The sequence below is a fragment of the Gossypium hirsutum genome, chromosome A13 (genome assembly GCF_007990345.1).
Source record: "Gossypium hirsutum isolate 1008001.06 chromosome A13, Gossypium_hirsutum_v2.1, whole genome shotgun sequence".
NCBI lineage: Eukaryota > Viridiplantae > Streptophyta > Magnoliopsida > Malvales > Malvaceae > Gossypium > Gossypium hirsutum.
Window position 1 is genome coordinate 77,681,393 of NC_053436.1, and position 18,021 is coordinate 77,699,413.

Here is an 18,021-nt window from a genome sequence, read left to right on the forward strand (position 1 = left end):
AAATGATTGGGTTCCTTAAAAAAATTATGAGTAAATAAATTTTATAAATTAAAATGGTAATAACTTATATTTATTAATTAAGTACAAAATACATTTTTATAAATTTAACAAACTTTATAACATCTATTTGAAAAGAATATATTTATATTAAAAATTATAATTTTAAAAGATTTCATATGATTAATATAATCACTTATAAATTAAAATTATTATATCAAGCTATTTAATAAAATTTTAGTATAGCAATCTACAATATTTATATTTTAAATAATTCATGTGGAAATACATATTATACCTACATATATGATTAATATAATAAATCAATTATATGCAAAATTTCATGTGTATAAATAATAATTTTCTAAATAAATATACCTTATACTAATTAACATTCATAACTATGTTATGGAATGGGGTCCTCTAATGAATGTTTGTACACAACCCGAAATTATACCCATTGAACATGTTCCTGTTATGGAAATAGTTTTGCCGAGTGGAGATTGAAATTGGGAATTGATAAAAGATATATTGTCACCACTTGTGATTTCATGCATTGCATCTTATAAGCCTCCTTCTGTTAGTGATTTTTTTGGATAAGGTAAGGATAAAAATCACAGGTTTTCAATTTGATCTACTTATTCTTCCATTTGTGGAGTGGAGACGGTTGGGGGTGTAACAGTCCAATTTTCACCCTAGTCGGAATAGTGGTTTTGGGACCACATATCCTAGTCAGAAAAATAGTTAAATAATATTTTCCATGATTATGATGTGTGAATTAGCATATGTGAAAGTTTCGTCTGAAAATTCGATTGTTTGTGTGCTCAATGTGATAAATGGACCTAATCGCGAAAAATGTAAAAATTGCTTGCTACTTGTTAAAAGTGCCTATTTGACTTGGCTTTATAATTTTGAGGTCCTTATGAGGTTATTTGACCATTGAATGAATTAAATGACATAAATGGGCATTGCTTAATGGATTTTAAATGATATTAATAAGGCCATTTTAGTAAAATGTATATTAATATGTAATTAATAATAAAATAAAGCATGAAATTGTTCATTATTTCTCCATGTTGGCCAAATTTACTAAATAAAAAGAATGAAAAACTCAAGCTAGGGTTTCGGCACTTTGATCTTGAATTAAGGTATGTTTTGATCTCGGTTTTTAATAATTTCTACGTTTTTGTAATTGTTGCTTTGTATACTATCAAGCCCATGCCTTAATTTCTGATTTTGATGATGATTTTGAAATGTGCCATGGATAAATTCATGAGCTTTATGTTGTTATATGATGAAATATGAAAGTTTGATGTTGGGTTTATATGTTTTATCTTTGGATTTTTGATGGTTTTGAGTAAAATGGGCTAAATTGTGAAATTTGTAAATTGAGGGACTAAAATGTGAAATAAATGAAATGTGTGGACTTGTATGAGTGCTATGAATATTCAGCCAAGCGTGAGTATATGCAAATTATGTGTATTTAGTGATTTTGTGAATTAGGGACTAAAGTGTTAAAATGTGAAAATGTGAGGGTTAGTTTGAAAATTACCCTAAATATGTGTTTATGGATTGTTTTGAATGAATTTATGATTGAACAAATTAAATTTGAATTTATTTAGCTCAAGAATTAAAGAAAACAGAGTTAGATCGGGGAAAGTTGTCGAGTAACTGATTTCATTCATCCGTATTCGTATTCGTACGAGGTAAGTCGATATACAAATAAGCTTGTTTAAATTGAGTTATTATTATTCATTTGATATTGAATTGTGATGAATGAATGTCTGAGCTAAATATATGTTATTCGAGAAAGTATCGACAGAGTTCCAACGGCTGAAAAGCCCCGTATGAACCTTAGGAATAGTTAGGATACATATGCCATGACATAGGATTCCGTTATCTGATTTCGTGTAAGACCATGTCTGGGACGTTGGCATCGACTTCTGTTTTACGTGTTAGACTATGTCTGGGACATTAGCATTGTATTTGACTTCGTGTAAGACTCTGTCTGGGACAGTGGCATCGATGTTTGATTATATGTTAGACCACATCTGGGATGTTGGAATTGTATATGTTCTCTGAGCTATCCACGTATCCTTATGTTTCCGAACGGTTCAAACGGGCATTCTGAAAAAATGAATAACTTTGTGAAATCATATCGGATACAGGTATGTTTACTTTGTATAGCTTATTTGAGAGTGAAAGGTAAGTATTTGAATATGAGATTTGTGTAAGCATTTGTATACAAAGTATAAATGATTTGATGATACTTATTTGCTTTGAATGATATGTTTATTTGTATATGGCTTACTAAGCTTTTGAAAGCTTACTTTGTGTGTGTTTACATTGTTTTATAGACATCAAAGCTACTGTGAGCTCGGGGATCGTCGAGGACTGTCACCACACTATCGAATCTCATTTTGGTACCTTTTGAAATGTATATAGTAAAGTATGGCATGTATAGGCTAGAAGTACTTTGGATAGGATTTGTAATATTTATATTTAGATATGTGATATGGCTTGATATGGTTGTGCTTATGTTTTGATTTTGGTATATGAAATGTGATGCAAAATGATCTATTTGATGTGCTCATGAATGGCTATGAGAAATGGTAAGTTTGGCAAGTTTTGGTATGAGATTTGATCTTATGTTTTGACACAATTGGGTTGAGTTTATAAGCATGTAAATGGTTGATAATGTTATGGCATGAATGTTGTATAGTTTGGTTTAGAAATTGGTTGAAATTATTGTGTAAATATACTTGGTTTGGTGTTTGTATTTTGACCCAAATAGGGGTGGCAAATTGGCTATTCAAATGGCCTATTTTTTTCCACACGGGCAAAGACACGGGCGTGTGTCTCAGCCATGTGTCACACACGGCTATGTTGCACAGCGGTGTGTCCCCTGGGGTACCCTACAATTGTAAGTCAGGCTCGAGTACGACCAAAACACAATGGCGTGTGGCTAACCGTGTGGCCCAAATCAGATTCGACCACGGCCAAGGCACACGGGCGTGTCTTGTGGCCGTGTGAGCAAGTCAGTATGTACACCCTGTTCCGACACGGCCTAGACACATGGGCGTGTCTATTTCCGTGTAAGGCACATGGCCTATTTACACGAGCTGTGACCTGTATTTATTTGAAAATGTTTAAGTTTTGGAAAAATTAATATGTGTTCGGTTTAGTATCGACTCCTTTCTGATGTATGTTTAAGGTTTCGATGACCTATATATGGGACTTTTTATTGATATTTGATCTTTGATGCTTTGATGATTATGAAATGTATGTTAATTGTTCCAATTCGTCTGGTAATGCCTTTAACCCTAGTCTAGCGACGGATATGGGTTAGGGGTGTTACAGGGGGTGGATAAATCTGGCATCAAATTTGGAATTTACTATGACCTTAAAAGGTAAGAGTTTTTCTTTGGCTAGCTTTTTTCAAATAAGGTCTTTATTAATGAAAGCAGATAAGAAGGTACCTCACTGTTGATGTTAGATGTAAAATTTGTGGACACGTGACAGAGAGCATTAGTCACGTCCACCAACTGTAGGTACATGGTTGGCGATAATCAAGAAAGACAAGAGAAAGGAATTCTTCATTATGAGACTAAATGAGTGGATTAAGATTAACCTGACAGATTTAGATTATTTTGCTAGCGATACGAATGATTGGCAAACCCTCTTTGGTGTTATTTGCTAGCAGCTCTGGATCAAGAGGAATAACTTTGTTTTTAATGATGAATTCATTGAAGGTGAGAGTGTTTTGGAGAAGAGTTACCGGATGATGGACAACTATCTTCAATCCAACTATATGCTACAGAAACGTTCCGAAACCTGCAGATCAGTCAAGTGGATTCAACCTGAGGATGAATGGCATAAGGTAAATATTGATGGTGCTGCTAATAATGTGTCGAGCATTGCTTCTATAGGGGGATTAATTCGTAACCAGTATGGAGTTTGGATTTCTAAGTTTTAAAAAAATGTTTGTTTATGCTCTATTATCAATGAGGAGCTAAGAGATGCTCTAAATAGGGTTCAATTAGCATGGAATTTAGGGATTAAAAAATTGGTGCTTGAGATTGATAATATTAAAACAATTCAGTTAATTAAAACTAATTCAACAGAACAGTATCACTCTGCGGTGCTACGAGCTATAAAGGATCTCTTACAACTTGATTGGAAGATCCATATTAAACATGTGTTTAGGGAGGGTAACAAGGTAGCAGATGGGTTGGCACGAATGGCATCCTCAAGGCTGTTAGGCAAACTAATATATATGCAACCACTGGATGAAGTTCTTCAATTACTACATGATGATTATTCTAGAATGGCTTGGACTCGTCTAACCTAGTTAGGAGTGTCACATCTCAAAAATCGAGTTAGAATAAATTAGATTAGTGAAATGTGAGAGTGGTCACATCCTGATTGTAACACCCCAAACCCGACCTAGACGTTATGGTCGAATTTGGAACTGATACGAAGAAAACTTTAAAACTTCTTTATTATTCGTAAATCATCATAAACCATTGTTACTTAGTATGCCCGATTTGTTTGGAAAACATGTTGATATACTTATTTAATTTAAAATTATTGTTCGTTTACGTCTATCAATTCAAACGAGTATTTTGCAGCGGAGTTTCATAAATCGTTATATTTTTGTTAATTCAAATTGTTACTTCGAAAACCATTATTTCAGAAAAGTTGTTGTTTTCAAAAAAATCCATTTTTATCAATTGTTATGCTAGAAAAACAAAACAAAATTCGAAACTAAAAATAAACCCAAAAAGTTTGGAGAGTCTTAAAGTTACAAAACTAAAAAAAATAACCTAGAAAATTAAACAAATTTTATAAAAATGAAATTTTATGGAAGAGTGGTCACAACTGAGCTTCCGTTGCACCGACCCACCTAAGTCTAAGGGTTATGTAAATAGAACAAACAAACAAAGAGTGAGTTTTGGTAACTCAGTCTGTAACGCATATATAAATAGAAATTCAGATTCAATCTCATGGAAGAACAGACACAGATGTAAGTTTTTTTATAGAATCTGAATTGTACAGAATCATATAGATATAGATATGCATAATCCTACCCCCATTCTCTACACACCAACTCTGACCATCCCAGCACACCACGTGGGGTTTTAAACACCCACCCAACCCTACACACTACGTAGTGTCTATACGTCACTTTTTAGCGTAGTCGCAGTAATACTGCCAGTATAATGGCGAGATATCGCCTCAGAAAAAACAGTTTCTCCTCATAATACAAATCTCGCCCCATAGCCAGATACAGACAGAATGTTAGATAAAACAGATTAAAAGATACCAAAATTAACATATCATGCATGCTTGTATAACAGATATTGCACATGCTTATACATAACAGTGCAGATCATACATACCTTATTTTATAATACTCATATAAATTTTATTTACGTCAATTTCAATCTAATAAAGTAGCAGACTTCATGCCTTAAGGCTTATACCATACATACCGACCCTACGGAAGGCCCACAACAAATCAAGACAGCATGTACAACCCTAAGAAAAAATTCTAAAATTTGGGCCCATATGCCAGTGTGGCTCACACGACCAAAATGGCATTTCCCCTGTGGCCCACACGGCCCAAAATGGCTTAGGGTGTGTGTCGCACATGGCCTACCATACTGCCAGGCACACGGCCGTGTGGCGTCGATAGGCCCTATTTTTAACTTTTTCCGGTCATCGTTTTCTCGAGTTTTCGTTACACATCTCTCTCGATTTCGATGCCAAAACTCTAAACGAATCATCCAAAACCTAGAATCGACCATTAATTCACCAAAATAGTCACTTTAGTCATCACCAAAACAGACACCAAATCGATACATTCAACCTAACATCTCAAATTAATCTCTTACCTTCATATAAAAGTAGCAACCCACCAACAAAGTTAGGTTGCCAGAGGAAAATCCAATGATTCCTGATCCTTACCTAGCCAAGACATGTAAAGAATCAAATTCCTAACTCGCCCTTCTTGCCATATCCAAAAAACACAAACAGCACAAGAAGAAACCAAACCTTAAACTTTACCTTACACCAAGAACCTACCACCAAAGGAATTAACGAAACAGGGAGTAAGATTTCAAAATAAAGTGTTGAAAAGAAATTTTGAAATAGAATTCAACAGATAGTAAAAGAGGAAAGAAAAACTAACGTAAAAAAATAAAATGGAATAAGGGAAAAATATTTTTTTTTTAAAATTGATAGACTTGGGAAAACAATTGTGGAGGGATTTTAGGAGACAAATTAACATCCCACTACTAACCACCTCCTAATAACCAAAATCCCAACATGACCCCACTACTACTACACCACCAACCCACGTGGAAATAAAGTAAATATACCCCCACAAGTCTCGAACTCAAGGCATCGCTCTCCTAATCAAAGCTCACAATCGATGAGGCACACACTCATTTATGACAGAATTTATGAAAATAGAATTAAGAAATCAAGGCGTTAGAACTCTACCCCCTAAAAGAAATTTCAACCTTGAAATTTACCAGATTCAAATAGATGCGGATACTGATGACGGATTGAGTCCTCAGGTTACCATGTGGCTTCCTCAATGCCATGATTTCTCCACAGAACCTTTATCAATGGAATAGATTTCCTCCTCAAAACCTTAATGTCTCGATCCAGAATCTAAACTGAATCTCCCTTAAAAGTCAAATCTGGTCTAACCTCAATCTCCTCAATATGAACAATATGAGATGGGTCCAACCGATACTGCCTTAACATAGAGACGTGAAACACATCATGAATATGGTTTAACTCCGGAGGTACCTCTAACTGATAAGAAACAGGTCCCATACGCTTCAGAATCTGATACGATCCAATGAACCTAGGGCTCAACTTGCCATTATGACCAAACCGCAGAACATTCTTCCATGGCAAAACCTTAAGTAATACACAAACCCCCACATAATGCTTGATGTCCCTCCTTTTCAAATCTACATAAGACTTCTGCCTATCAGAAGTCGCCTTAGGATGATCCTGAACTAATCTAACTTCAGTTTCAGAAACCAACTCAGGACCCAAAACACGTCGTTCACTCAACTCAGTCCAACATAGTGGGGTACAACACTTATGACCATACAGAGCCTCATAAGGTGCCATCTAAATCCTAGACTGAAAACTGTTATTGTAGGCTGCTAATGGCAGAAAATCCTCCCAACTACCTCAAAAATCAATCACACAACTACGAAGCATATCCTCCAGTATCTGAATCACCCTCTCATATTGACCATTTGTCTAAGGATAGAACCCAATACTGAAGTCCAATCTTGAACCGAGTGTCTTATGAAGCTTCTTTCTAAATCGAGAAGTAAAGTGAGGATCTCTATCAAAATAATTGAAACCAAAACCCCATGAAGTGTCATAATCTTAGTGTATTTTGCCAACTTCTGAAGAGAATAATTTATCCGAACAAGAATGAAATGGGTAGACTTGGTCAGTCGATCCATTATGACCCATCCAAAATCCTTCTTAGTAGGTGTTAAGGGCAACCCACTAAGACAGTCTATAGTTACACGTTCCCATTTCCGTAAAGGAATAGTAACTGATTGAAGCAAACCCAAAGGCAACTGATGCTCAGCCTTAACTTGCTAGCATGTCAGACAACGAGAAACAAAATCTGTTACCTCTCATTTTAAACTCGGCCACCAATACAGTTCACGAAGATCCTGATACATCTTATTTCCATTGGGATACATAGCATATGGGCTATTATGCACTTCTCTCAGAATAAACTGTCTAAATCAGAGTTATTCGGTACACAAACCTATTTTCAAAAACATAGAACCCCATCACTATTTAGCCCAAAATCAAATGTACTACCATCCTCTACTTGTTGGAAACGTTGAACTTGAGAGTCATCCCTTAATTGTTTATCTCGAATTTGATCAATCCAAGTTGGCTTAACTTGCAACTCGGCTAACAGACTCCCATCATCAAAGAGACTTAGGTGAGCAAACATCGCCCTTAAATCAGACATTGCTCTACGACTAAGGGCGTCGGCCATCATATTGGCCTTACTGGGATGATACTCTATAGAGCAATTATAATTCTTTAGCAGTTCAATCCATCTACGCTGCCTAAGGTTCAACTTCTTTTGAGTAAGGAGGTATTTAAGGCTCTTGTGATTGGTGTAGATGATACACCTTTCACCATACAGATACTGCATCCAAATATTTAAGGCAAAAACCATGGTAGCCAACTCGAGATCATTCGTCGAATAATTCCCCTTGTGTGACTTAAGCTGTCGGGATGCATAAGCAACAACTTTACCATCTAGCATCAGAAAATATCCCAACTTGACATGGGACACATCACTATATACCACAAACTCTTTACCAAATTCAGGCTATATCAGAACAGGAGCTTGAGTCAAAGCAGATTTCAGCTTTTCAAAGATCTATTGCTGCTCCACAGTCTAGAAAATAGGAGTGTTCTAACGCAACAACTTAGTCAGGGAGCTGCAGTCAACAAAAACCCCTAAACAAATCTCCAATAATAGCCCACTAGACCTAGAAAACTGCGAATATTAGAAACATTCTTAAGCTGTTTCCAATTAAGCATAGCCTCAATCTTTCTAGGATCAACTCGGATCCTCTCTATAGAAACCACATGCCCTAGAAAAATTACTTCCCTTAACCAGATTCACACTTGCTCAACTTAGCGTAGAACTATTTCTCTTGAAGTATTTGAAGAAATACTCTAAGATGCTCATCATGGTCATTTTTGGTCTTAGAGTATACAGAATGTCATTGATGAAGACTACAATGAACTGATCTAAATAGGTTGGTAAACCCAATTCATGAAATCCATGAATGCAGTCAGGGCATTAGTCAACCCAAAGGGCATGACTAAGAACACGTAATGCACATAACAGTCCTAAAAGCAATTTAATAGACATCAACTCCCATAACCTTAAGCTGATGATACCCATAATGGAGATCTAACTTGGAGAACACTGAATCCCCACGAAACTGATCAAACAAGTCATCGATCCTTGGAAGTGGATACTTATTCTTCACAGTTAGCTTATTCAACTGAAGATAGTCGATGCACATTCTTATGGCACCATTCTTTTTCTTTACAAAAAAACCAGTACCCCAACGGAGACATACTAGGACAGATGAACCCACGATCTAAAAGCTCTTGAAGTTGAGTATTTAGCTCTATAAGCTCCTTCGATGCCATGCGATAAGGAGCGATGGACACCGGAGCTTTACTCCTCAGAAGCTCAATATCGAACTCAACTTCCTGACTCAGTAGTAAACTCAGTAATTCCTCGAGAAAAACATCTAAAAATTCCTTAAATATTCAGATGCTCTTGATAGAAGAGTTCATAGAAGTTAAATTACTTACATAGGCTAGATACGCTTTACACCCTTTCCAAACTAGTTTTTTGGCCACAAGAGAAGAGATCACATTGGATAAGTAATCCCACCGCTCGCCGATCATAAGCACCTCCCACCATTTCCAAATATCAGAACTACCCTCTTAGTAGCACCATCCAAACTGACTCGATGCTCCATAAGCCAGTCCATACCCAGAATCAAATCAAATTTTCGAATGGTAGCTTTATCAGATTAGCTGGAAACACGACCCCTTGTACTTCCAAAGGTACATTCCCATACAGTCTATTTACCTGAACAAATTGACCCAACAGACTCAGTACAGAAATCTTACTAGAAGTACTCTCAATTAGAATCCCCAAGTTTACAGAAATAAAACTAGCTACATAGGAGTATGTTGACCCTATGTCTCTCAGCGCAAAATAAGGGGTTTCAAAAATAAAGAACATACGCATAATCACATCAGCGGCATCCCTATCCTCACGGTGTTGAGCAACATATACCAACGCAGGTCGCCTCACCATAGTCTGTTTAGCACCTCTACCCGGTGCTCTATGTCCTTTACCGATACCATTATCACCCTTGGCCAAACCACGGCCCCTAAGCGGCTATTGAACTGCCCTCTAAGGTTGAACAAAACCCGAAGCTGGAGCTTACATTTGATCAGAGTCCTGTGAGCAATCCCTAATACGATCCTCCATCGACCTACATCGTAGATACGCTACCAACCTCCTCCAACACTCTTTCGGATGGTGTTTACCATAGTCATTGCACGATTGAGCCCTAATAGGAGCTACTAGAACTCCAACACTAGAAGGTCCATCAGGTCTGGTACGTTTCTTAGGCCTCTGAACATAACTAGAGGGCTCTGAATACCTCTTATTCTTACCTCACTCTCGATCTTTATTCTAGCGCTCAATGTACTTAACCTCTTCGGTGATCTTCGCCTTGTCCACTAAAACGGCAAACTCCCATTCCTTCTACAGAGCTATCAGAACTCTCAGACTGCCTCTTAGACCATCCTAAAAAAAGATGCATTTCTCATACTTAGACGCCACCACCCCACGAGCGTAATGGCTTAATCTCAGAAATTCAGCCTCATACTCAACCATAGTCCTATCCTCTTGAGTGAAGTTTATGAACTTGAGCCTGCGAGCATCCACATAGCTCGCCCCTACATATTTCCTCTAGAAGGCAGTCTTAAAATACTCCTAATTAATCTGATTTGGCTGAGTACCCTTCTGAACTAATATCCACCACTGGTATGCCTCGTCATAAAGAAGAGATATTGCACCCTTTAATTCTGCTCAGGGGTGCAATCAATGTCATTCATTATCCTCTTGGTGGCCTCCAACTAGTATTCGGCCATAGTTGGGGCGACTCTAATGACGCCCTAAATAGCTAAACACTTTTAGACCGGAGTCGTTCAGTTTCTAACCCGTGGCTCCCAGATCTAGAATGAGGCCCAATGACTCTCTCCAATACTCTAAGTATGGCTTGTGACAATGCGCCATCCCCAGCCGAGCGACTTTGAGTCCCGATCTCAGCTAAAGGTGTAGCTGGTGTCTCATTTGTATCCAAATTAGGCATACTGCCCATCTATGATGACTCAGCTCGAGCACTTTTACAGCACTCGTCGCACCTACGAGTGAAACGACCATGCGTTCTACGAGCACTCATTGTATTCAAAGTTTTATCTACATTACAAAGTTTTATGAATCAGTTTCAATATTTATTGGTAGTATCTTATGCTTCAAATAATTATCGAAAGTAATTTCAAAAAGTTTAGAAATTTCAGTCTCTAACTAATTCAATGCAGTTTTAGTCATTTTAGAGTTTTCTAACTCAAGTATTTCTTACTTATAAGTACTTACAGAATCCGCGCTGAAGGCTCGGTGAATCACATACTTATTTTTCAAATTGCAAAAGTAAACTTTGCTTGAAATCCAATTTTTACAAATAAAATTTCGAACCCAAAATTTCACAGCTCGACTTTTACAACTTGACTTTGATACCACTAAATGTAACACCCTATACTCAGCCTAGAAGTTATGGCCGAATCTAGAACTTATACAAAGAAAACTTTAAAACAACTTCTTTATTATTCGTAAATCATCGTAAACCCTTGTTACTTAGTATGCCCGATTTGTTTGGAAAACGTGTTGATATACTTATTTAATTTAAAATTGTTATTTGTTTATGTCTATCAATTCAAACAAGTATTTTACAGTGAAATTTTATAAATCGTTATATTTTTGTTAATTCAAATTGTTACTTTGAAAACTATTATTTCGAAAAAGTTATTGCTTTAAAAAAAACCGTTTTATCAGTTGTTATGCTTGAAAACCAAAATAAAATTTGAAACAAAAAACAAACCCAAAAAATCTGGAGTGTCCCAAAATTACAAAACTCTAATAAAAAAACCCCAGAAAATTAAGCAAATTTTACGAAAACGAAATTTTACGGAAGAGAGGTCACAACTTAGCTTCCTTCGCACCGACCCACCTAAGTCAGAGGGTTACCTGAACAGAACAAACAAATAGAGAGTGAGTTCTGGTAACTCAATGTATAACGTGTATATAAACAAAAATTCAGATTCAATCTAATGGCAGAACAGACACAGTCTTAAGTTTTTTATAAAATTAAAATTATACAGAATCATACAGATACAAAAATGTATAATCCTACCCCTATCCTCTACACACAAACTCCGACCATCCCAACACACCACATGGGGTTTTAGACACCCACCCAGCCCTACGCACCGCGTAGTGTCTATACGACACTTTTCAGAATAGTCGCAGCAATGCTGCCAGTATAATGGTGAGATATCGCCTCACACAGAACACTTACTGCTCATAATACAAATCCTGCCCTATAGCCAGATACAGACAGAATATCAGATAAAAATATTAACAAATACTAGAATTAACATATCATGCATTCTCATATAACAGATATTACACATGCTTATACATAACAAAGCAGATCATACATATCGTATTTCATAATACTCATATAAATGTTATTTACGTCAATTTCAATCCAATAGAGTGGCAGATTTCATGCTTTAAGGCTTATACCATACATATCGACCCTATGGAATGCCCACAACCGATCGAGAAGACATGTATGACCCGAGGGAAAATTTTTGAAATTTGGGCCCACATGCTAGTGTGGCTTGCCCGTGTGTCCCACACACCCAAAATGGCTTTGCCAGTGTGGCCCACATGGCCCATACACCCTTGTGCCCCACACGACCCAAAATGGCCTAACTCGTGTGTCACACATAGACGTGTGTTGCACACGGCTGTATGGCGTTGACAGGCCCTACTTTTGGCTTTCATCAGTCATCGTTTTCAAACTCCACAAGTCATCTAAAACCTAAAATCGACCATTAATTCACCAAATCAGTCACTTGAACAATCACCAAATTTGACACCAAATTGATACAATCAACCTAACATCTAAAATTAATCTTTTACCTCCAAACAAAAGTAGCAGCCCACCAACAAAGTTAGGTCGCCAAAAGAAAATCCAATGATTCCCGATCCTCACTTAGCCAAGACATATACATAATTAAATTCCAACTCCCCTTTCTTGCTATATCCAACAAAACACAAAAAGTACAAGAAGAAACCAAACCTTAAACTTTACCCTACACCAAGAACCTACCACCGAAGGAACTAACGAAATAGGGAGTAAGATTTCACAATCAAGTATTGAAAAGAAATTTTGAAATAGAAGTCAACAGACAGTAGAAGAGGAAAGAAAAAATATCGTAAAAAAAACAAAATGGAATAATGGAAAAAGAATTTTAAAAAAATGAGATAGGAATTTTAGGATACAAATTAGCATTCCATTACTAACCACCTCTCACTAACCAGAATCCCAGCATGTCCCTACTACTACTACACCACCAACCCACGTGGAAACAAAATAAATATACCCCCACAAGTCTCGAACCCAAGATCTCGCCCTCCTAACCAAAGCTTACAATCGATGAAGCACACACTTGTTTATGATAGAATTTATGCAAACAGAATTAAGAAATTAGGGCGTTACAACTTACCCCTTAAAAGAAATTTCAACCTCAAAATTTACCTAATTCAAATAGATGCAGATACTGACAACGGATTGAGTCCTCAAGTTACCATGTGGCTTCCTTAGTGCCATGATTTCACTGTAGAACCTTTATTAATGGAATAGATTTCCTCCTCAAAACCTTAATGTCTTGATCTAGAATCTGAACCGATTCTTCCTTAAAAGTTAAATTTGGTCTAACCTCAATCTTCGATAAGGCACTGGGTGCTAAACTAGTGTGCTGGTTGGCTTCGTGTATCCGTTCGAGTCTAGGTCATGTTAATAGGGGTAATTAAATAAATAAAAAAGTTAGGTGATTGATATTGAAATGACAAAGTATGTGAATTGGAAATAAAAAAGTGGATTGGAAAAATGAAATGTGAATTATGTTGTGAACATAAATGTGATATATGAGTCATGCACTAATGGATTGAATATGGGTTGGTTTGTGCCATTATATAAGTGAATTGTTAATTGATCTATGAAAAGTTATTTATATAACAAGTGATGTAAATTGAGATATATGTTAAAACCAACTAAGTATGAATACATGTGAAACTTGAGCATAACATGAAATAATATGGTAATATGCATGAAATCAAAATAGTGATATCTTGTAATTACATGTTTAGATAAATAGTATGATTGTATAATTCAATTTGAGTATTCATGTATCATATCATGTTTTTAAATGTTCAGATTATAAAAATATCACTAATTTTTACTCAGCGTGAGGTTTTGCTTTTTGTGCGCAGGTTAGGTACTTCTCTTTTGATCGTCGACTCAGCATCCAACAACGATCCCAATCTCAAGTGTGGTGATGTTTTGTAATGGCATGTACCTAGGATGTCTTTGGTTGATAGTTTTTTTTGTGAATGTGATGTAAATTTAGGTTATAGTATAATAATGGACATTGTATATAAGTATATGTTTATTTTTGAAGCCATATGTTGATATGTTAGTTTGACTCAAGGCTTGATATGAGTGTGTACAAATTTAAGCTTGATTTATCAGATAGCTATATGATAGGCTAAAATGAGTGATTTTGGATTTCATGAAACTTTGATTTAGATAATACCTTGTTGATGTGTTTTGATGATATAAATGTGGCACCAATGAGGGTACATTAGTTAGCACCTAGGATGGTTATTTTGACATGTTTTGAGTATGTTTAATTGTATTTTCAATAGGATAAATGATTGGTATTTGAGTTTCTTAATGCCCAAGCAAGTAGGAAATGGTAAACTTGAGTTTTAAGGTACATTTTTGGTGTGCATGGCCTGGCCACATGATCGTGTGTCACACACGGGTAGCACACACAGGCATGTGCCTTGAACGTGTGGTATAATTGCATAGTGTAGTGTCACACATGGGTTGACACATGGCCAGGGACACGTCTGTGTGGCCCAATCCAGAGAGTTACATGGGCTAAGACACGACCGTGTGTCTCAAGTCAGTGAGTTACACGAGCAAGGACACGGGCTGGGACATGACCATGTGTCCCTAGTTTGAAGGTTACAAGGCCTGAGACACAGGCGTGTGTCTCAGCCATGTGAGGCACATGGCCTGGCTAGACGGCTGTGTAACCTTTGTATCCAAATTTTTGTAACTATTTCCTAGACTTTCCAAATGATTTCAATTTAGTCTCGAGTTGTTTTTTAGGTGTTTCTTGGGGCTTGATGGTCAATATAGTGATGGCGTGTGTATGTATGAATGGTTTATGTCATGCTTATGATATTGAATGAAATTAGGTATTAATGTTTCGATTGTATAGTAATGCTCGTAACCCTAATCTGTGACGGAGAGAGGTTAGGAGTGTATATATTAAGTCAAAACCTAAAAAATAAAAAGAAAACTATAGAAAAGATGCTGATATGGTTGAAAACAAGCTCCTCAAGTGTATCAAGGAAGCCTAATTTACCATATCAAATTACGACAGATCGGTAATTAATATGAGTAATAAAATGAATTTTCAATTACAATTACAATAATGGTTAAGAGGAGGTGGCGAAAGGTTTTGTTGGTGATGTTGATGATGAATAGTGAAAAAGAGTTCACTATGTTTCTAAAAGAAGGGAAAAAGACTTAGTGTTACAGGAAAAAGTCAAGAGGAAAACCTTTTTAATTACCTCTATATCTGATCTGCCAAGTCAAGTTCTCCAAAACATCCCAAGAGTGAAGCTAACCTAAGAACCTTGCCATATTTCGAGATTACTTCCACTTCTTCTACTTTGGTGAAGTGGTACAATGTGAAACATCTTTTGTGGATCAACTCTTGAAATGCAAGACAATGATTGTTCTTGGATGAAAGATGTTCTTGAACAATATTTATTTTGACTTGTTACAAATGTAAATTATTCTCAACATAGTTGTTCTGTGGTGATGTTTTCTTGGTAGAGCTTGTTCTGAATAATGACTCTTTCACCAAAAAAAAAAGAAAACACAATTTCTCTAAATACAAGTTGTTCCAAACAACGGTTGTTCTAAACTTAGCTATTCCTAAAATGTTATTATTCTAAACAATAGTTATTCCAAACTTTAGCTAGTCTAAACAATTATTCTCAAATAACTACATTGGATGACAATTGTTCTAATTAAAGTCTTGTTTTGAATAAAGCTATTATAGACATAATCGTTCTTGAACAACATTTTTTTAATAACAATTATTCTAAATAAGAGTTGTTGCTCCGGAAGAGATATTAAATGAAATGACGATGCTAGTTGTTCCATGCTTGGTAACACAATTTCCTAAAATATAATATTATTTATCTCAAAGAAGAGATAAAATATTAGTAGACAAAATTGAATATTTAAATTTTGCCCCATATTTAAGGATTCTTAGAAGAAGAAGTTCTCATACAAAAAACTTGTAGTAAAAATAAATAAATAAATATATACTCATAAAAAAATTTTCATGGTATGTGGAAAAAGAAAAAAAAAAGAATTTCTCACTTTATTGCCCCTACATGAATCTTTTATTTTGATAAGAGAGAAGAAAAAAAATCATCTATAAAAGTAAAGTGTATTATGGAAAAACATGATATGTTTTCTCTAAAAAATTGAGAATAGCGTTCTAGAACGTTATCTAAAATGTTTAGAATAATAGTATATAAAAATAATAATAAAATTCTTCGAAAAGCAAGATAATGTTGGCGCTAACTTCCATGGCTGAACCTTGATCGTCTGGTTCCTTTACATATTCTACCGCTTCATCTTTCCCTTTTTTAGTTTCCATGGATTTATTTTGTTTAGTTTTTCTTTTCCAAACAATTTTAGTTTAGTATTTTTATTCAATAAAGGTAAAAAAGAATTGCTTACATGTAAAGATGACATGTAAAAAAAATTTGATGCGGTTTGTTTTTATTGGTTAGGCCAATATCTTAGGTGGTGAATAAGACCGATGATATAATTTCCCGTAATAGGGAGTCAAATAGTAGTAGTGCCAATAATGCTAAGATTTCATAAATGATATTGGTCCATTTTAATGGAAGATTTCAATACTATATGCTTTCTCAGTATTCAAAATCGATTTGACTATATCTTTTACTAAAAAAATGTATTTCAAAGGTAATTAAATTTCATAATGAAATTTTTTGTTGCAATGTGAGTCTTTATTTTCTATCCCTGCAATGCCATGTTTTCTATATAAAAATTATTTGAAATATGTTATGAAATTAATAATAAAGAGCGTAAAAGAACTATGAGAGTAAAGAGAAATACATATTTTTATTAATTAATAAATATATTTATAAAACTTCCCAAAAATCTATATTTATAGATATAAGAAATATAAATTAGAGTCCTGATTTATATTAAACTTATCTTGATATTTGTTGGGACGAACACGAACTATGCAACGAACATGAATGAAAACCGAGAAAATTGGACACAAATATTTTCGTGGAAAACCCCCTTCAAAGAGGATAAAAAACCACGAGTAAAGAAAACTTCACTAAAACGACATAAATTGAAAAGTGGAGTATAAGAAACAAATAAACCTGAACCCAAAATACAAAGTTTTCTCAAAATTCCAACAAACTCTCTTAATTTTTTTGTTGTTATTCTAAACCATCTAGGGTTTCTAAGAGGCCTATTTATAGGTTGGATTTCGTGTACAAATGTGACTAAAACATCTCTAGAATAATCAAAGTTAGATTGAGAAAATATATTAGAGTTTAACTAAAAGAAGAAACCAGGTTAAGTGGGGAATACGTTGCCACGTCATGATGTCACATTCGGCTCATTGGGACACTAGGCATTGCGTCATTGGGATGATGGGTTCTTCTTTTCAAGATGTGGTGTAACACCCCTAACCCATATCCATCATCGAAATAGGGTTACAGAGCATTACCCGAGTTTACATTTTAAAACTATCAAAAATTTTAAACATTTAATATCATAACATCAATCATAGCAAAGTCAATCAATAACATACATATTATCCTTTATACAAGCCTTCGAGGCCCTGAAAACACATTAGAAGCAAGTTAGGACTAAATCAAAAACATATAAAAATTTTAGGAAAAAGATAAAATTTTTCAAA